General features: G+C 35.2%; 1 pseudogene; it reads left to right on the top strand.

The window, feature by feature from the left end:
• The first annotated feature begins 6,494 nt into the window (after positions 1-6,494).
• LOC111738973 lies at positions 6,495-20,630 on the top strand (annotated as a pseudogene).
• The last annotated feature ends 1,174 nt before the right edge of the window (positions 20,631-21,804 follow it).

The following is a 21,804-nucleotide window of genomic DNA, read 5'->3' as shown; positions in this document are numbered from 1 at the left end:
TTATAAAGAACACACTTTTCTGAATATTCCTATTTTTTCCTAGAAGATTTAAACTTATTGACATTTTTATTATTGACCTGTTTCATATATATGCCTTTCATCTCCACAATTTTCTTCTCTCTCTTATTTTCTTTTTGTCTTTTGTACAATGTGAACTGCCCTTTCAATCACTCAGAATATTTTTATTATGTATTTTGATCTGGAAGAATGGAATATGTCTGTCACGCTTTTTATCATACAATTGGTATGAAAAAAGTACACTTAAATTATTATGACACATTATTATTAATGTAACAAGATAATAGTATAAAGAAAATGCTTTTTAAAATAGTAAATAATGGAGATAAATAAATATAATAAAATCTGAATACAAACCTTACAGTTTTTCATGTAAAACTTTAACTTGGCTTCCAATGTATCTTCATGGACATTTTTAAATGAATGATATCAGCATGACCACAGCTCCAAATGGGTTTGTGAAATATAGTTTTAAACATTCTTGTTATTAAAGCAGGAAAAAGGATTGACTAAGGATATTAATGCAATGATATGCGTATCATATGGTATCACAGTTTGAATAAATTCTGGAAAGTATATGTATTACAAAGAATGGCATCTGTGCATGTCTAAGTGGAACACTTATTTACAAATAACAGAATGTTTTATCGCGGTGATTCAGATTTCTGATTCCTGCTCAGAGAGTGGAGAGGTGCTCGGATGTACGCTTACTCAACTCTTTGGTCAGTCTGTTTAACACAAGTGACAGCAGAGCACCGGACGTTCATGATTCCTGCAGAAGCAGTATTTGATTGCCCTCCAAATAGAAGCGCTGCTTGTGTTGAATTTTCTTTAAGTGATTTAAATATTCTCTTGTATACAGCATAATCTGCCTTGACTGACAGATTCTTATAGATTCTGTCTTACTAAGACTCCACTGAGACCCACTGTGTAACAAAAGGCATTGATTCGATCAAGCAGTTGAGATGGATCTCCCCACCCACCCCTCTGACCCATACGTGTCTAGTATATAGATATTACATAAAATTATATGTGTATATTTATTTATTGGATAACATTTGAAGGGCCCAGAACAAGAGGAAAAATGGAGATTCACATACATGTCTAAATGAGCAAAGGATATTAATTGAACTAACAACTGTCAAATAGAATACAAAAAAGATACATATACTCATTTCCTCTTGAACTCCCAGAGGTGATTTGTTTGTTTTACATTAGAATCACTGTATAGTTAAAACCTGCCACCATGTCTCACATCGGTGAATGTGTTAGTAAATCATATAGTGCCTTTCGCATACTGAGTTCAATACCTCTGAACTAATATTTCTCTTTAATGTGTTAAAATTTCAATAATTGCAAAACTCTTTGATCATATGCAGGCCATATAAAATTTCAGATTTTATAGATAAAATAATTATTTACATTCTTTTATGTTTTATTTCAAACCATTTTGCATCTTGTAATTTGCTTTATTTGCTTCCGTTGAACCTGATTTGAGACAGCATGTCAATTAGACTGGAGAAGGTGAATCTCGTGGAAGTTGCAACATGTAGCCTGTTTTTCCGCTGTGATTAAGTTCCTTGTTGTCATTTCCAGTTTCCTGAGATGTTGTCCCTCTTCTACTCATTTTCTCTCTTCTCTCAGATCCCACAAACACAGGACCGTTGTGCACAGAAGACACTTATTGAAGACTCGTGATAAAAAAGAGATGACAGAATAGCACATTATGGGTAAGAACTTGACTTGATCATTAGACATCAGTGATTCATCTCTTCACAGGAACTTTATCACTGGTTATTTTTTTTTCTCAGAGGATCCCATGTGTCACCATGTAAGTTGGCCCCCTTGGCATTTCCCAATATGTACATGATTTCATATTTATAATACGATTGTAAAGTTCTGGTCTGCTCATTTTAACATCAGGGTCATTTTGAGTTATTTAATTTTTTTTCTTAATATAGATCATATTTTTTCTCTTATTCCTGAATCTCGTAACTTTTTATTGTATGCAGAGCAATCTCAACGATGCAATCGCAGAGAGTTTAGGTTATATTGCCTTTCTTTACATGGTGCTGACTTCTGTTTCGGCAGGCAGGTAATTGTCTGCAATATTCTTTTATCTTTTTGCTTCTGTAAAACCTGGTTCAATTATTGGCAAGAGCAGGTCTGTTCCAGTCTTTGATTCAGTACTAGGGCATGGCCCTTCCTCTAGGTTGTAAGACACACTTTTCTAGACTTTCAAATGAATGTTCAAGATACTCAGTTAAGTTCCTCAATCCTGCCTAACTCAGAGCCCTAAATTTCTCAGTCCAACTTGACCTCTAGTAGAACTTCATGTCTCAGCCCTAAAGCAGGTGCTCTTTGCTAGATTTCATGGTGAGTCATCTTGATATGTATATCTTGGTACATATCTTGATATGTACATCTTGATATGCAGCAAATCTCCATGAAACTTCTGTCCTCCCTACTCCATACCTCTCCGCCCTTTTCTCAGGTGCTGCCACATAAATTGCTAACATTTCAACAACCTAAATATTCAGTTTTCTTCCTCCAATCAATAAGAACACTCGTCCAAAAGTATCTATAGTAGAATGCCAGGGTGACCTATTTTGAGTATCAGATGAAAATAATGTTTTCTCTGTTTAAATTTATCTATAAAAATTACAGAACTGAAATTATAAACTTAAACAGAATGTATTTTTACTGAAATTATAAACTTAAACAGGATGTATTATTTTTACTAAATCCTTTTTTTAAAAAAATAGTGTGATTGTTTGAAAATATGTCCACAAAGTCTTTGACAGTTTCCCTTGAATATTGCCTGGACTTAAGGATTTGCTTTTAATGAGTAACATATTATGGAATTGATATTAACTTTACAGCTATAATATTATTAAGTAAATCCTGTCTCTTAACATTTAGATAGCTTTTCAATAAATACATTTGCAGCCAGATTCTTCTAGTGTCCCTATTTCTCCTCCTAGGAGTCTTTAGGCATCTTTAGGCATCTCCAAGGCTGTCATTCATGCTACACTTTAAGAAGGGCACAATTAAGTTATTGCTGCTTTCTTGGAAATTACATGTCTTGGAATATACAGAAATATACAGAGCATATAAAAATGAAATCTTGTGTTGCCTGACACTTTTAAGACACCAGGAAGTACATTGAAAATGTAAATCATACTTTTATTTTCTAAAGGAAATAGCCTGACGTTGGAGTGCCATCTTGATGATGACTAAACTTATAGGCTGATTTTCCTGTTTTTTTTTTTTTTCTTAAGAGGTATAGAACTTTTGCCTTAGTGATCTTACACAATTTTCATGTGTCAAGTTCTCAGTATTCAGCCTATGTATAATTATACATAAACAATTCAGACATAGAAGTAAGACAGGTCAATGTAAAGAAATTCTATAGATTTATCTTATATTAATCATGAACTTTGATCAGAAGCCTTTTAAAACAACAATAAATAAGATGACTGACATTTACTGATCGCCTAGTCTATATACACAATTTTTTTACATTTATGCTCTATCCTTACAACTACTCTTAGAGGCATATAGTGTTTTCTTTATTCTATGAGAAACTTTAACTCAAACAGCCTAAGTAAGGTACCAAGATGACACATGTAGTAACTGCGGAACGTGGGCTTTATCTTGGGGTCATAACGACCAGATGATTTGTGCCTGATATACCACATAGCCATCCCCATGAATCTAGTCCACGAAGGATACATTTTAGAAAATATGGGTTTTTAAGTGTGTACTTGTCTCTTTTTGTTATGCGCATGTTTGTGATCTTTTCCTATAGTGACCTGATCCACTAATATTTTGATCCTTTAAGAAACTTAAAACAGTCTTTCAAAATGGCAATAATAGAACCTTATTTTCCTGCTTATTTAATTTTTATTTTTTTAATCAAATTTATTGGGGTGACATTGGTTCACAAAATTACATAGGTTTCAAATGTGCAATTTGACACCATTGCTCATGAGAGCTTTTTTCCCCATGAAATACTTCACCTGTGTATTTCACCTGAGGATCTAGACAGCTCAGTAAAGTAATTCTTCTTTTTTGAGTCATTCTTATTACCTACTTTAAATTCTTTCTCTAAACAGTGCTGTGAAAACATTTTGTTTTCCTCAAGATTCAACTTTTTTTAACTTTTAAGGTTTGGTTCTTCTTACTGTTGGGCATGGTTTTAGAGAGCCAAATAAGAGTTTTAACATAGGAAACAAAAATTCCAGTTTTCTCCAAGTGCCTACAATCCATCTATTGTATTTAATAAACTTTCCAAATCCTTTTACGCCTCATAGGTTCGTTTGTATTTTCAGTTGACTAAACTTAGGCAATTCCGCTTAATATATTTCATTTTTATTTAAATAGAAACAATTTATTTAATCTAGTAATCAGTTTTAAACTTACTTTTATCTTTCCCTGTGGGCGATTTTTTCCATTCCGGGCAACTATCAAAAGAAATCTTGAAATATGATATTATGGAAGTCTAGAGACCAATAATACCTATGCCCAAGAATAATATTTCAAGGAAATGACCTAGAAGTCTTTATATAAATAGAATTCTAAATATCTCACAAAGGCTGTGCCTTTTTTGGGAGCTATAAGAATCATGTCCTCTTTAATATTCTAATATTAGTGTCAAGTAAACATCTTTTAAATACACTAACACTTTCAGATCATCGGAAGTTTTTTTTTAAATGTAGAACTGATATATGCTATTATTTCCACAATTAAAGAAAGTTATATGCAAGTTGAAGTCTATATTATATTTCAATGTGGTATTTAATGCAAATACAAAAATTTGGAAATCTTTTCATAGAGGACAATGGGGAAATTTAATTTATTGCTAGGTTACACATTCTAATGAAAAATGGAAACAGTTTCAACATTTAGCGATTACTGTGGCCTGTGTTGTGTTAGTTGCCATTAATCAGAAATCTGTACAGTGATATGCTTCTCTTTAGTAACAGCAAGTAGGTTTTATTTCTGTTTTTTTAAAAAGCAGCTGAGTCAGTTTTGTTTATGCACAGTAGCTGCACTTGTCGCTTTGTGTTAGAGTCACTGCATTGAACAGGTCTGTGAATATAATTGAATAACCACACTAAAATATATTGTCTCTGCCATATTCATTTTATACCATATTCTCCCTCAGATCAGCATATGAGAATAAACAATTTTCTAAAATAAAAGTAAATGTTTTCCTGTATAATTAGTTGATTTCCAAGTTGGGAGTGTAAATATGAAATGGTTATATTTTCTCCAGTAATTCCCTCCCTAACTCCTCTGTGTCAAATACCCCTTTTCAACTCCTTAATACATCATGCAGAGAGTCTGCACCAATTTAGCTGTTAAACTTAGTTGTTAAATCTTGATCTTATGTCCCTTCTCCTGGCCAAACAGACCACACTAAGAGCTTGTGGCTTGAAGCTTTCCTCCCCTCCCCACATTTCCCATCTCATACTCTGCCACCTGGGTAGGGGACACAATGGAGCAGTGGTGGCCAAGTTACCCATTAAAGCAGGAGGGCAATTGGGAGGTGATCCTGCTCTCACTCAGCTCTTTGATGTCCCTGAGGCTCCGCCAATGTGATGGTCTCCAGATTTATCCACTTCTTTCACGTGCATTAATAAAAACAATATTTCTATCCTAAAAAAATCTTAAATGATTTTCATATGTGAGAGTTAGCAAAAAATAAACCACTGAGAGTAGTCTATGGATCTAAATTTCAATGAAAGTAGTATTGTGCTCCAGAGAAAACAACTTTAATAGAATCTAGTACAATGTGTTGTTGAGCTTTTTAAAAGGAAATTTAAGCAATATGAGTGGAATTCTTGACGAAGAATATTGAACATAAGGTCATTCTACAATAATAGTGTGTAAAACAAACAGAACACCAGTAAATGCCATTAAGATTGTGGATTCTCCTGTTGTGATGTTAATTTGTATATTAAATACATAGAATCTTGTGGTTGAGAAATTTCAATTAAGAGGAAAATCCAAATGAAGAATGTTAGGTAACATTTGCGATGGTTCATAAGATTATACAAGAGAGCCTGATAAACATGTTTATTTGCATCTAGCTTATTGTTTTTCTTAAGAGCATAGCAACTTATGCCTTCAAGTAGTATTATACAATAACAAAGAATACTACCACAAAATTAAATGATAAATGGTGAACATTTAGCTGAAGAGTTTTACAGGAACAGAGTTTATAATATGGTTACGCAACACTGCCATCTGTGATGCTATAAAGAAAAAAAAAATCATTGAATTGCTATACAAATTAACCTCTGTGACTCATTTGAGAAAAATCACACTTATCGGCATATCTAAAACATTTCTCTTTGCACAGAGAAAGTTTATAGTTGATAACGAGAAGGTACAGGTAAAGACTACAGAGTGGCCTTAAACGTGAGAGGCACTAGAGTAGCTGTTATTTGATTTATGATTCAATCGGTATGGCGTTCACAGAATGCCCACAAGAGTTCAAGACCCCTCACTCTAAAAGAGTAAAGCGGAGAATGCAGCTTAAGTGGAATGCTGAGGAAATCAAACCAATTAGATGGGGAAAGATGGGGAAAAGGAGTGGCTGGAGCCTGAACAGGCAACGTGGACCATAATGTAATCTTGAGCAGACAGACAGGTCATTGATTAGGATCATAGAACGGAGCAATAGAAGGAGAGCCTGGGGTCTCCTATGTTTTTGGAGCTGTTATATCATCTCTAAACTGCCTAATATTGGACTTTTTTTATATGAGAGACTATATTTTAAGCCATTGTTTTGGGGCTTTTCTGTAGTATACAACCCAACCTAATACAAGCCAACACATAAATTTTAATTTAGAACTTAGGGTAATGACAGTGGGAACATAAGATTATACCAGATAGTCAGCTTCTGTTCTCATGAAATAGTCTATATAATGGGAAACATGGACAATTTAATAGATAAAATAATGAATATGAGTGTGTTATAATGAGAGACTTTTCTTAAAATTCTGAGTACACAGAGCAGGATGAGCATGGGTCTCCCAGAGGACAACGTGATGGGTTTGTGCACTGCTGTGTTTAAGAACCAGGAGAACACAGTCTAATACTGAGATTCACTTACGAGGACGACGTCCATGACCAACCGCATGTGAGGAAAGCAGTTTGTTTTCCTATCCCCCGTGATGAATTTGTGTTGATCCTTGCATCTCCATCCCGCACTCTCTCCAGACTCTTACCTGGAGTTTATATTTGCAATTACACACCATCATGGGTCAGAGCGTGGATCACAGCCCTCAGAAGGTGGTCCTGTAAAACATGCTGTAAACAAAACCACAGAGCTACAATTTTACAGACCAGTGCAATTGTGACATGCCTCGCTGCTGGGGTTTCTTATAAGGTGCCCTGAAGTTAATTTTCCTGAGCAAATATGGTCAAATGACCTTCTCAAATAGAAGACTCCTTCTTGGCCCAAGTGTGTTATTTAGCTTAGAATCAGAACTTATTCAAGCAGTATTTCAAGGAAAGATAAATATGTTTCTGGAAAAATCCCTTTAAGAAAGTATTATACCAGAAGGAAAAAATAATGTTAGGAGGTCTTTCCATAAAAGTAAAATATCCCTAAAGTTATTTTAGGAACAGAATTCTGTTTAAACTATTTGAGATGATCTAGCCCTGGACTAGCCCTGTTCCTAGAAAAATATGTGATGATGTAATAGTACCATTTCTTAACGTGCCATCTGATATTTTAATTAGTACATATAATTAATCATTTCATTGTCGTCCTATCGTTCTAGAACTAATAGAGAAAAATTGCTCTGTATTTGCAACATAAGGGGACGTTAAGGCTATTAGTCTGAGAAAACAACCTCTCCTACTTCAGAGCAGCATCAAACAGCAGAAGCCCTTGTGGAGTAATAATTTGCAGTGACCGTTAATGGAGATTGTGAGACAAAGGGTGTAGTTATTTTTCCTGCTTACAGTTTTAATTTTACATTTGAAGAAAGTGGAAACGATCCCATGCCAAGTTTTACTTCAGTATAAAAGATAGAATTACAGTTCCTTAAAATCAATGGCTGTCAATCAAAATCTAGACACTGGGTGATCTGATGAATAACTTAAGGCTGATTTGTTAACCGTGCAGAAGTGAAGCTAGCCATGCAGGGAGACACATTGTCAATGGCCAGGAATGTACTATGTTTTTGAAAACCATAGGCGGCAATTTACAGAAAAGATTAGGCCAGTTACTATACACCTGTGACATTTTCTTGATTTAAGATGTCAATCTGGAAAGCTGTAAGCCGACAACTGGAGTTTGGATGAGGCTATATAGTTTATGAAAAACTGCTTTTACCTGAGGATGTCTGCATTTCTGCTCTGGGAAACCTCTGAGTGAACACCTCCTGCTGGCACTAAATGTGTGTATGCAAATGAGCACTGTCGAGAAGGGTGATGCACCTTCCTCAGGAGCCATTAAGCACCTCTGCATCACTCACACTCTGATGCACTTGTCCGTGAGGACGCATGATGATGGGTCTTATTTCTCAGAGCTGATGTTATTTCAAAGAAAACGAAATGAATACATTTCATTTACTCCTAAACCATCTGATGGATATAATTACTTTCACCCCACAGCAGAACTCTTGTTTTTTAGTTTGTTTTCAAATAAAATATGCTATGAGCAAAGCAGAAAATCCCCTTTGGATACCACAGTAATAATAATTACTGTGGGCAAGATGCACTAATGAATGATCAAACTTATGGACAAAACATTATGGAGAAACAGGTTATCTGCATAGCCTCAAAGCATCAACACCCAAATATTTACTAATTACTGTATGGGTGTTAACTTGTGTCCACAAATTCTTTGGCATTCCCCCTTTTCACAGGACGTGATACTTCATTTTTCTTCCTTTCAGTATGGACTGGACTTATGAATTACTTCCAAAAAGAGCATGGAAAGGAAAAATGGTAACTTCACTGCAGAGAACCCTATCAGACAGCACGTAACCAAATGATCCAGATTCATGTCACCAATAATAAGCCATGTTGGTATCATGTTGCCCCTGATATGATGTGATGAGTATGGCACTTTGCTTCTGTAATAGCCTTCCCCAAAATTCATAATCCTAGTCTAATTATGAAGAAACATTGGAAAAACCCAAATAATGATATTCTACAAAATACTTACCTAATATTCTTCAAAAAACTGCGTGCCAAGTACATAAATCAAGTTAACACGAAAAATCTGTTAGAGATTGAAGATGTGGCTAAGTTGACTAAATGAAACTTGGTGTCTTTGATTGGATCCTTGAACAAAAAATTTTAAAACAGGCATTAGTGGAAAAAATAGTAAAATACACATAAAGTCTCTAGCTTAGGTAATAGAATTTTGCCCATGTTAATTTTTTTAGTTTTAAAAAATATACTAAGGATAAATGAAAATTCTGAACATTAGTAAAAGCTAAGTGACGGTGTATGAGAATCTTCTCTATTTTCTCTGAAACTTTACATTTACTAAAACTATTTCGATACAAGTAAAAATAAAAAAAATTAAAGAAGAAAATGATCGCTGGATGCTGTGCATTGCATTGTGCTCCCTAAAAGACACATCGAAGCCCTAACCCCAGTACCTTAGAACGTGACCTTATTTGTAAATAGAGTCCTCGCAGATGTAATTAGGTAAGATGAAGTCCTACTGAAGTAAGCAGGTCCCTTAATCCAACCTGGCTGGTGTCCTTTTAAGAAGACACACAGACACAGGAGGGAAGAACGCCCTGTGATGACAGAGGCACACATTCAACTGCCGCAGTTGCAAACCAAGGAACATCAGGATTGCCGGCCTCCGCCTGAGGCTGAGGAGAGGAAACTTTCTCCTCTGCCAGTTTCAGAGGGAGCAGAGCCCTGCAGCCTTCAGAACTGTGAGACTGTTTTCTGCTCCTTTAAGCCACCCAGCCCGTGGTGTTTGGTTATGTTAGGAAGCTGATACAATCAAGGACTCCGGTAAATTCTGTCCATGCCTTTTTTATGAGCTTGAGCTATTCAGGTCTCTTTTTTTTATTGGTATTAAAGTTAGAAACAAAATTTCTCTTTCCTTAAATTTTAAAAAGAGATACATAAAGGTATATTTCTAGTGAAAATTGCAAACTCCTGAAGGACATGGCTACTCAAAGAGCATTTATGGGACAAAAATTCCATAATTCAAATGTGTCGTGGGGTACAATCTGTGATCATTTCTCTGCGCTTTAACAAAAAATAAACAACTTATATCTCTAAAGTTATTTTTAGTGCTTGTTTACATTAATTAAACTCTTTAATATTTCCCAGGAAGTTTAAACCTTGTAAGCCAGGATTTTTGTTGTAATTCCTACTCTGAAATTGCATATGCCAATAGGCATCATTTAAAATACAAGTTGACGTTTTGTTTTCCATATAAGAAACAGCCAACATGTGTTTTTTCTCTAAATTTTTTATCAAAAGGGAAAAGAAAGAAGGCTGTTTAATAAATTACCTTTTTATCTTCGATCTCAATTTTCAAGAGTAAAATGTAAAATGGTAGATTTGATGGCAGAAGTCAAATATTGAAGTGCTTTGTGGATAGAAATGATTGTTAGAACATTGTCTTAACTCTAATTAGGATTTTTTCTGATGTTGCAAAAAGACACAATTATTTGTTTAAAACAAGTCATCAGAGTTGACATTACACTGTACGGGATGAGTTATATACCCAGATAAATGGACAGACGAAACAAAAATACGAGACGCATATGAACAGGCTCGGGGTATGGGGTCTTTTTACAACACTATTTTGAAGACTGACAAATTCAGCTCTAAATTTTCTCGGCTGTCATTTTTATTTTTCCATGAAGGGCTTTTTATCATGATAGATTTCAGGTTTTATGTTACTGGCATACTTGTGTTACATTGTGTAAAACTCAGCACAATTTTGGAATGGCAATGGGGAATGTCATTTCATTTTTCCAAATAAACTTAATATGATAATATCAAGCATCTACAATGGTAGCTAACAAAGCTTTGATTTTCATTTCCTCAAACCTTTTTAGTTCCTAAAATTCATGACTATATTTTAAATCATTAGCAATAAAATGCATTCTAAAATTATTTATACAGATGACTGTGGCTACTAATTGGTTAAATCATATGCTTTTACTGTTTATCCCTTCCTTAAAAATTTAGAGTAACCATCCTGTAAAAAGAAAAAAGCAATTTCAGAAGAGAAATGTTGGCGTATTTAGAGATAGCCTGCACCTCTTCCATGTCTAAATTCTTAACCTTCCAAATCCTGCTTGAGCTTCACTTTTCCCGTGCCGACCTGTACGTGGACACTGACGTGGACACTGACGATGCTATGCCTTAGAGCAGGTTGGCTCACTGTCTCTGACCAGCTGCCAGGCCTCTGTGGGCAGATTCCATGTCCTGTTTGTCTTCATAATCGTGGGACATATCAAGTGATTGGCACAGAGAAAATATCAAATGAAGTCAATGACATATTAAAATTATACATCAGTTATACAACATAGTCATATAATTATGGATATGGAAGCACGGAACACTGAAAGATAAGCACAGTGCCACTCTTAGAATGTGCTGGAAAGGCGGCTTATACTTCACACCAGAGGACTGAGGCTTTTTCATCAGAGGGACTTTCAGGTGATGCTACTTTTCACAACACCTCTTTTCTTAAAAACCAACCATCATATAAATTTCTTAAAATGTAAATTTGGTAGTTTTTTGTATTTTATATATATGTATGTTTGTACACATGTATGTGTATACTGTACAATATATTGTTAGTGTATTTTTTCCTAATGTAATTTCTGTTAATGATGAACTCTTAGGAAACGCTAGTGTCCTCCCAAAATACACTGTGAAATACTAAACCAGAGTTTAAAATGAAAATATCAAACTTCCTTTTGGTTATATTGATATGAATTTTAAAGTGCTTTACTCTTTCTAGTTCTATAGGTTTGAAAATATATTCTGCTAGATTGAAAGGGAGTTTGAATCCCTTCTCTTTTTCACCCATCCCCCCACCCCTCTTTCCATCTGGTAATCATCAGTTTGCTCTCTGTATCTATCTATGGTGAAGGGCTGCTGTGGGCATTATTTGAAAGATAAAGTTTATTACACAATAAATCTTTGTTATTCTTATTTTAATATTTTAGAAATGAAAAATGAAATCAGTTTTTGGAATACATATTCTTACTCTTCCTGTTCTTCATGTAATTACCTCTTTGACTTTTTTTCTGTGTTTCTGTTACCAAGTTCATTCCTCCCCATTTTGGGAAAATGAACTCAATCAAGACTAGACTTTCTGTCTTGGAAACCTCACATTTTTGCATGGAGGTTCTAAGCATAAAAATACCAAATCTACATCTATAGTCCTGACTTTTCTCTGACGTTCCATGTTTCTTGCAGTTGGCAAAACAAACTCTTGAATATCTTGTTATTAGTGAAAATTAAGTGACTTGCATTATCTCCAGCTTTGCTGTTTACACTCTGCCTTTGGATGATTTGAGTCAGCTGTGAGTTCTTCGCAGAAACTATCATTTTTATCTCTAACCATATGACATGAGCCCATGTGGTAGGTGGTCGGTAAACAGTTGTCAAATAAATGAGTCAATGAATGATTGAAGAACAAAGAGGATTTTTTTTTTAGATTAAAAAAGGTAACTATAATGGGAAGAGATGGGAAATAAAAGTAATAATAAAAAGTACCATTCATTATTTTTTTCTTTAGCCAAAAAAATAGCTTGTGATTAGGAATGCCAAGTTTTTAATGATTAATTACACAAATATTCTGTAACTAATTAACTTATCTCCAATACCCATTTCTCAACCTGTGACATAGCTATCCCCCAAATATTTTGTATCAATGTATCATCATGTTTCTTGAGATAATCTGAAGAAATAGAAATATAGCATTTACAGATTTCAGCATCTGAAGTGACACAATACACATGCTCACACAATGTCACACATAAACACACACAAGAAACTGCATACCCATCTTAGCCATTACGATGCTCTTCTTCCTTGCTGAGTAGTGCTTTCTGGCCTCAAAAGATAAAATATGCAGTAGTAGAGACAAGCATTGGAAATATAAATCTTTCAGAAATTTTGAAGTCATGTCCTTAGCATTTCCAAAGAAAAAATCTCAATCCGAATATGAAATCCTCTCTTTAGGGCTAAATTTAAGCATATGTAAACTGAACATATATAAATACTCAATATAAATTGGGTATATGTAAATTTAAGTCTAATTTGAGTACATGTAATTTATAGCTGCCTGTGTGGCAGCATTTTGGTCGGTGTCCTTCAGTAACTTCATTGACACTGACTGAATCCTTTATCTCTTACAGGACCTTTCTCATACACTTGACTGTACTTCTAAAAGTGTGGTTGACAAGTCCTAAAGAAATAAATTATTTATGCATTTTTCAGTGCATTGCTTTCCCTAAATAAGAAGAAACTATGCCATGGCATAAATTCTACTACGAAGGACTGCGTGAGAGAACTAAGTGTATTAATTTTAAATTCATACAGTATAAAATGCTATCTAAAGTACAGGTGGAGAGGTCACAGAGCAGATCCTTACTGTTACTGGACAGAGGAGACCCAGTGTTCATGTGTGAGGCTGAGTAGATGGTACTCTGTCGTGACAAGTGTGCAACCACACAGTACCTCAAGAAAATGGGTAATTTTTTTAAAATAAAAATAATTCAAATTTACTATTAAAAGTTCAAGAAGTCACAGAATTATAAAGAAAAATTATGTAAAATACGATCCCTCTGAGACAAATACATTTAATCTGTTGAAACTAGTAATTATTATTTGGATGAATCAAAATATATTCACTACGTGACTTATAGCTTTAAAAATATCGAAAGGAATTTTCTTATTCTATTTTGTCTTTTAGCTTCTTTCTGGCTTATTCTCTTTAAATACAGATTATTTCATCAAAAATCGTGCTAAATTCAGATTGACCGAAATTGAGCTTGCTCTAACTAAATATGGATATCCCTCCTATTTACCCTGCCTGATATTTGCGCTGAATTACAAGTCCTGCTATTACCATTTTCCTTAAATAGTTCATAAGGAAATTGGTTCTAGACAGAAAGGTATGTTAGCAAACAGAAGTGGAGGCATACACTTTCTGTGATATGATATAATACATTCGCAATTCGCGCACTACTATCTGCCATGTACAAATTATTAAGCAAGAGCAGATCATTTTAGGAATCTTTCCAAGTCATAATTTGAATAACATTCTTCTACATTCTAGAGATAAAGAATGGAACATTGATAACAATCACAGAGGTTCAGCTGCAGGACGTCAGAACAGAATCACTTGAGATAACCTGATCCAGTGCCCATTCTGCTTTCCAACCTTTACTTTTATTTAAGAAAACTTAAAAGCTTTAAGTTTTATTCATTTAAGAAAGATGAATCCGCTTGACTAAGCACATCTATTAGAGTCGGTCCTGAAATTTGAACCTATGACTAAGTACCACTATTTACAATCTCCACAGAACTCCAACATTGCTTAAAGAAGTCTTGGTTTGGTAGAAATAGAAGAATATATTGGTCATCTAGTAAGTTACCACACAAAACCTTACCCACAGAGGTAAGGCCTCTCTAGTCTAAGGCCGATTCTCTATGGCAGATCCCCTAGGAAGCTGTTCGTATCCAAGCCTTCAATACAATTAAGTTTTTAGAAAACAGAGACTATGTTACACTACAAGTCATGTCAGCTGAAGCAGCAGGGTTAGACCCAGACCCCAACTGTGCCAGTGGACAGGCTGGTGTTGCCGCATTCATAGAGCTTAAGAGCCCCATTGCCTAATGGCTGGGGTTCCCTCCTAGGGTCTAATATGTTGGCCTCATTAGATCCCCATGTATTGTCCAGAGACCAGCGGACATAGAGGATCCTGTAAACCTGTTCCACCAATAAGGCCCATTGCCCTATTGGGTCACTCCCTTTTATAGTTGACACCCACCTATGGGAACTTTCTCATTCAATACTCCAAACATTCCTTATATAGACCCTTATCTATGGAGAAAGAACTGTTCCTGTCATTAAAGGTATAAAGTCACTAGCTCTCTTCTTGTTCTAATGGAATAGTCATAGTGACGTAAAAGAGCGGTTTGTTTTGACATTGTGCTGGAAGTCCTCCAGTGGCCCTTTTGGGCCCACTCTCTACGTTTCTCCACCCATAAACATCCACCCCAAATCTTAAGAACACAAAAGAGCTCACTTGTTCCTAGGCTTCAGGTTAGATTTGGCCAATGGGGAGTTGGCAATAAATCACAGGGAAGAAAGAGTGAAGAGAGAGGATGTATCCTCCTGCCTAGCTTCCATGAGGTTACCGCCCACTGGCCAAGTGTCCCCCAGAGGTCACTGCTCCTCTCAGCTGACCTTCACTGAAGCGCTATCCTTCCACATGCCAATGCTCTCTCTCTTGTTCGTACTGCCCAAGGCAACATGTTGGCTACTATTCCATATTCCTGCACTAACTTATTTTGTTCCCTACACCCGCTGTCCACCTCGGTAATGATATTCTTTGTCAATGAAATGGTTTCAAGATATTCTAATTTCAGTGTGCCATCGTTTTCTTCTTGGGACCTTGAGTGACACAAATGCCAAACTTTTATATCATTATCTTTATTAGGGAATACGGAGTTTTAAGATAGGACATAAAAATGTTTTCTTGTTTGGAAAATGGGTCGTTCAACCACTAGAGCCTTCTTAATGGCATTGCCAAACAAGCATCTGTCTATTTCTCTGACTCTCTCTCAGTTACTAGACTTGCGGGTTTATGGCTCATAGGGCCTTTGAGAGAGTAAGCGAATCATAGTCAGAACTTTGGGAAGACTATCTGTGAAGTAGCAATGTTGGTCATTACTAAAAGCAAAATAATGGCTACATACTGATTTTAAATATTGACCTTGCTTTTATTTCCTGAATGATTTTATGATTTTTTAAATTTTTATTTAAAATAGTTTCCAAAAAAATCAATGTGAATTTTAAACATCTTCATTCTTCATTGTTCAGAGTATCCAGCCTATTGGGACATCTACTCTGTACTTCCATTTTGGGGCCATAAGACCAATTTTGTGATGCAGATCATCTTTAACTGAGATTTTAAATGTGAAATTATACCAAAACAGTTTTTGAAAATCACATTTCTCATCTAATCTAAAATCATTTTATATAGGCCCAAGTTAACATTATACTGTCTTAAGATGTTATTGTTCTCTAAAGCTTTTCCTTGTTTTATAATTAATTCTTGAAAATTATTACTTTAGAATGAATGGAAAGATCCTTTAGGATGAATCATCTTACCTGTTAGATAAAACTAACCACAACATGGATAAAATAGTGGAGCCACGGATCAATAGTAAGATAAATAAATAAAATATAGTTTATATTTTAAAATACATATATTATTATAACATCTTACTAATCTCAATGTTTTGTTTCCTGGTAAATAGTTTCTAGGAAAAGCCTTTTTAATTGTCATCTACTGCTCAACATATATTTATTATTTATAAAGTGCTTGGCACTGTGCTCGACCCAGGGCTATGAAGAGGAACAAAATACTGTCCTGTCCTCTTGAAATACTGTGAGTCTAAATGGGGAAGAGAAGTGTGGGAAGCTATCAGTGGTGTTTCTAGGAGCCATAGGAGCAGCATTCTGGAGCTTGATCTTCCTGGGGAGATGAGATAGAGCACACTCACAGAAGATGCAGTAGTTGACCTGTCCTGGAGGTGAAATTAATCTTGGGAATGCAGGAGACACTGACGAATTATTCTTCATAGAAAGCTGTATCCACAGAGCTATTAATAGCTGCAATTGCCTAAAATTCAAAGAGTCATTTTTCTCATCCTGTAAGGAAAGTAGTTGTAGAAATTGTTGGCTGACATCTTTTTTGGTCGTATGTCTCTTAGACAGTTTAATTTCTGCAGCCCAGCTTAATTTAGAGGTATAAATAAAATAGAGCTTAGAAGATGATTTTCGTAGACTTAAAACAACTCTCTTCATAATATATGAGATACCTATTTACATTGAAAACTGTAAAACAGTGCACAGAATATAGGATTTTGTATTTGTCTTATTGTGCCTTGGCCTCACTTTTTCTCATTCTCTTCCAAAATTGCCAACAAAAGCATTTAAATATGAAAGAAAAAGCAATTCTAGAAGATAATATGCTTAAATATTAGAAATCTTTGCTGAGTATACGGTACTTGCTGTAGACCTAGAACTGAAAGTGAAAGTCTCTGTCTGGACAGACGTGCCCCTGTCCCCAGTGTACACCATACTGAAGGCGAATTTATATATTTCTAATACTTATAGTTTAAAGTTATAGTACTATGTCTATCTTTTCAACATACTTAGATTTTATTGATATTTTTGGAAATGTATAACATTTTTTTAAATTCTCACTTTTTATGAACCTGCAGTTTATTTCATAGCCCTGTTAATCATTAATTTCTATTCAAGGCATGAGAAGTTGTAAATACAGCAATACACACAATGGAAGCAATGGATGTGCTCACAGAAAGCAGCGTAGAAGCCCAAAAGCAAGATCAACAAAAATAACGACATTCAAAAACTTCTTGAAAAGGATAATATTTCAATCATGAAATTAAAAACCCAAAGTGGACCATGATCAAACACAGCAAACGACTGTTAACACGAAGAGACATAAGTGCGTAAGAATGCAGTGTGTCTCCTGGCAGGGTCTGCGTGGGTGACGGGCCCACACCCTGCAGGCAGTACACTCAAGTGTTTCACTCACTCGCTTGCTGTGAAACTTATTCTTAAAAACTTCTTTAAGATAATGAGCTTTAAACTTTATATTTTGTCAATTCTAGCATTCAAAACGAATGCAGAAAAAAATTGAAATATGTAATAGCGATTGCATCCACATCTCAGTGGTGTTGTTTCTTAGAATGGATGGTAATACATTCTACCTTAGAGCTCAGTGTCTGCAAAGTCACTAAAGTGTCATCTCCCGTAATTCTGTAGGGAAAGCTTTTAAAATAATCTAAAAAGGCAAGACTAGCCCCATTTGTTTTCTGAAATTCTTGGAACATGCTATCAAATAAAAAGACTTTAAATGAAGTTTTTCTGATGGTTTTGTTTTTGTTTTTAAACACATATTTAAGTAATTACTATGTGTCAGTCACTGTGCCAGGTTTTGGGGGTTAAGAAGTATAGCTAGTTTTATTGTTGTTGTTGTTGTTGTTGTTGTTGTTGGCTTTGTTGTAGAGTTTGTTTTGTTTTTAAGGAAATATTTGAGACCTCCAAATCCTTCAAAACGGTATTCTTAAACAACCAGAAGGATATTCTGCTATCTACCTGTCTTTCTGTCTATTTGAATATAATCTACCATTCCAAAGTTACTAGACAGTCATGTTTCTGATTTTTAGGGCTCTTTGTAAAGTTAAGCAAATCAGAGGTTCACTTCTTAAAGTCAGAGGAAAGGACAATTACAGAGCGATTATTTTTGGTTATGGCTGAAAACTAACTAATGGCTACACATTGATTTTAAATATCAATTCGCCTTTTATTTTGAATAGTTTTTGTCTTTTTTTCCCCCTAAAATAGTTCCTGGGAAATTAATATGTATTTCGAAGGCCATTATTATTCCACATTATTCACACCATATCTAGCACACTGCTAGATACAGAACAAGTGTTTAATAACTGCTGGCTGTTTAATTTGTTTGCATAATTAATTCATTATGCAGTTGTCTATGATCAGTTCTATAGCTGTATATGTAGGCAGGCCATTCTTATTTTTATTACCTCTGAAAAATGTCACCTTTCTCGCATTTTCTCATTAGATGAATTAAAATGACACCCAGAAAGGGACTTTATGGCAAATACGACTTACAGGAAAAGTCTTTAACTTTTATCACCCTTCTTCTACCCGCATTATCAACTCAATTCACACATTTAAATAACTGAAAACTTAGAAATGATTTTCAGAGATGTAATTTTTAAAAAATCAGCTTAGGAGATAATACGCTTCAACACAAAAATGTCCTTATTAAGCCTATAATAGCTTTTTCTGAATGTAAAACTGAAAAGGAAAGTTAATTTACATATTTCTAATGTTTATTAAAAGTCATACTATCCGTTCTTAACAGACTTGTCTGTGTTTCTTAAGTTGGTTTTTTTGGAAATCTATTTCATTTTTTAAATTCTCATTTATGATCTGAGCCCTTATTACATTTAATAACCCTAAAAATTGCCATCAGCAACTTTGATTCAACAGATGATAAACTTGACAGTTTTTACAGCTGTTACGAGCACAAATGTAATGGAAATAAGGTACATGCTCATGTAAAGTAACACGATCCCACATACTTGTGTGGACACACAAACAGTTCTTTAAAATGCTGGAAAGCAGAGCACACTGGGCAGAGCCCGCTGGGCTGTCTGCACCACCACAGCCACCAAGACCACAGCTTGCAGTGACTGCAGCCGCCCAAAGAGGAGCAGGAGGGAACCCCACTAATGTCGGAAATACACTTTAGGAAATGACCTCAAATTCTTGGCTGCAATGTTGAACCCTACTCTCTAGATCAGCAGTCAGATTTTTTTTTTATTTTAATGTTCTCAGCTATTTAGTGTTGGAAGAACAAGATTACCTCTAATACATCCAGCCTAATATTCTTAATAAATATCCTTATACAAGGCATTTAGATGATATTGGACAGAATTATCTAGAAGGGTGGATGAAGTTGAAAGTAGATACTAGTCATCACACATACGAGAGCACCAATGTTACTGAAACCCCCTACATGAAGGTGAAAGTTCTTTGCTGGGTTATTATGACAGGACTTCAAAATCTAGGACAAATGACCAAATTCATCAGAGCTACATGGACCCAGCCTTATACTACAGCCTTATTTATGAGCTCAGAAGAAAGTAAAGACTTCCCTGCAGTGAGATTAAACACTAAAAAGGCAGAGACCAATTATACTGGAAAACAATTAAAGCCTTTTAGCATATTCATGACTATTATCTAGAGAATATGCTGATTGGTTTATGAAAGCAGATGCGGATGCATATGTCATACTAGACAACTTGAGATGGCGGCTTGAAGTGTTACGTAAAGCAGGACTACGCGAATGGAGGAGCAGGACATGTACTGAGCGAAGAAGCCTTGAGATTTGTTGATGTAATTAAAACATTGCACCTCTGAAGGCAGCTCTGGGGAGATGCATGGAAATCCTAGACGCAAAACCAGATTCCAGAGATCTACTGGAAAAGAAACTTTTCATCCCCCTTTGCCAAAATACCATTCACTCCAAGGTTCTCTACCCAGAACCCTTTGGTGGTGGAAATGTAACCATTATCCTCCCCTAGAGGGTCCCACTCGCCCTTCCAATTTTGCAATTTCCTTTCACGATGCCAGTGCTACAATTATGTTTGAGTTAGAATACCTCTGCTGTCGTCTCCATTAATATGGTTATTTACACAGATGTCAAGCTGCCTTACCTGAGAATCTGTTAAAGAGAATAAGCAAAACAAATAAAAATAAAGATCGAGATGCAAACTTAAGAAATCCTTGAAATGTGAAAGCCGTACGAGGATGGCTTGGACAGGTTACGGCAGTGGAGTAGAATAAAGTCGAAGTGGCTGAAGTATATTTAGAAGATAGGATTGTTGAGGTCTCGTGGGACACTGGATGTGAGCAGTGAGGAGTAAGAGAGTGAGGGATCCTAACTGGCCTCTGTGCCTCCAGTCACTGTCTACTCTCACGCAGCATCATACATGTATTACCAGTTAGTAATTTCATAATGTCATCCAATGGCTTAGCTTTACTTAAAACAGAGGCATTGCATGACCCTGTAACTAGAGTATTTATACTTCTGTTATAGCACTTAAAATAGCCAAACTTTTATTACAATTAATTTTAGGCATTCGTTCCTGTGTATCCATCAGTCTTCCATAAAATATAGTAAATTTTTTGAAGTTGGAACAACATTCAGTGGGTCTCAATTCATTTATGAGACCATAAGGAAATTAAATGGAAGGAGATTCTCTTAAATACTGGCATATGGCAGGTAGAAAGTGAGTTCCAAATTAGCTATTGGAAGTATGGTCTGAGACCTGACATTGTTTTGCTTACCATTTTATTTTATGGGTCTGGTCAAGAGGAGCACAATGTCAGTCCTGATCCTTTATTTTTAATAAATTCAATAACCATGTGTTTAGAGTATGAAAAATTGCTGTGAGCACAAGTAACAGTGATGATTGATTGAAACATTTTTGTTAAATGAAAATTTCTACTTTGCCATGTTCTTTCTGCATTTGTATTTTTGCAGGATCTCGACTGAGAATTTACACTGTTCTTCAAACTCACAAAATATCTATGGTAAACATTAAGATTTTTTTGATCATACTTTCTGATTTCCCATCTGTATCTACAAAAACATAAATTCTTTTCTGAAAAGAAAAGTAAACACATTTACAAGTTTAATTTCCTCTGGGAAAAGTGGAGTTTTCAGAACAACTTTAATGTTTTTTTATTTGTCTTTAATGTGTAACTTGTGATTTAATTTTTATTCACATTGTATATTCATATTTGCATGATAAAGAGATACTCTGTCATTTTTAAATACCTCTTTATCATCTGAATTGCTGAAAGAAGAATACGAAGGGATGAAATAGGGAAATAATTTTTAAATCTCATACGGATCAACTTCTCTAATCCTGCGATATTCAGCACAAATTAGCAGCAGA

The sequence above is a fragment of the Pteropus vampyrus genome, unplaced genomic scaffold (assembly GCF_000151845.1).
Source record: "Pteropus vampyrus isolate Shadow unplaced genomic scaffold, Pvam_2.0 Scaffold45, whole genome shotgun sequence".
Taxonomy (NCBI): Eukaryota; Metazoa; Chordata; class Mammalia; order Chiroptera; family Pteropodidae; genus Pteropus; species Pteropus vampyrus.
Note: the sequence above shows the minus strand (reverse complement) of the source record. Positions and strands in the feature narration are given on the sequence as shown.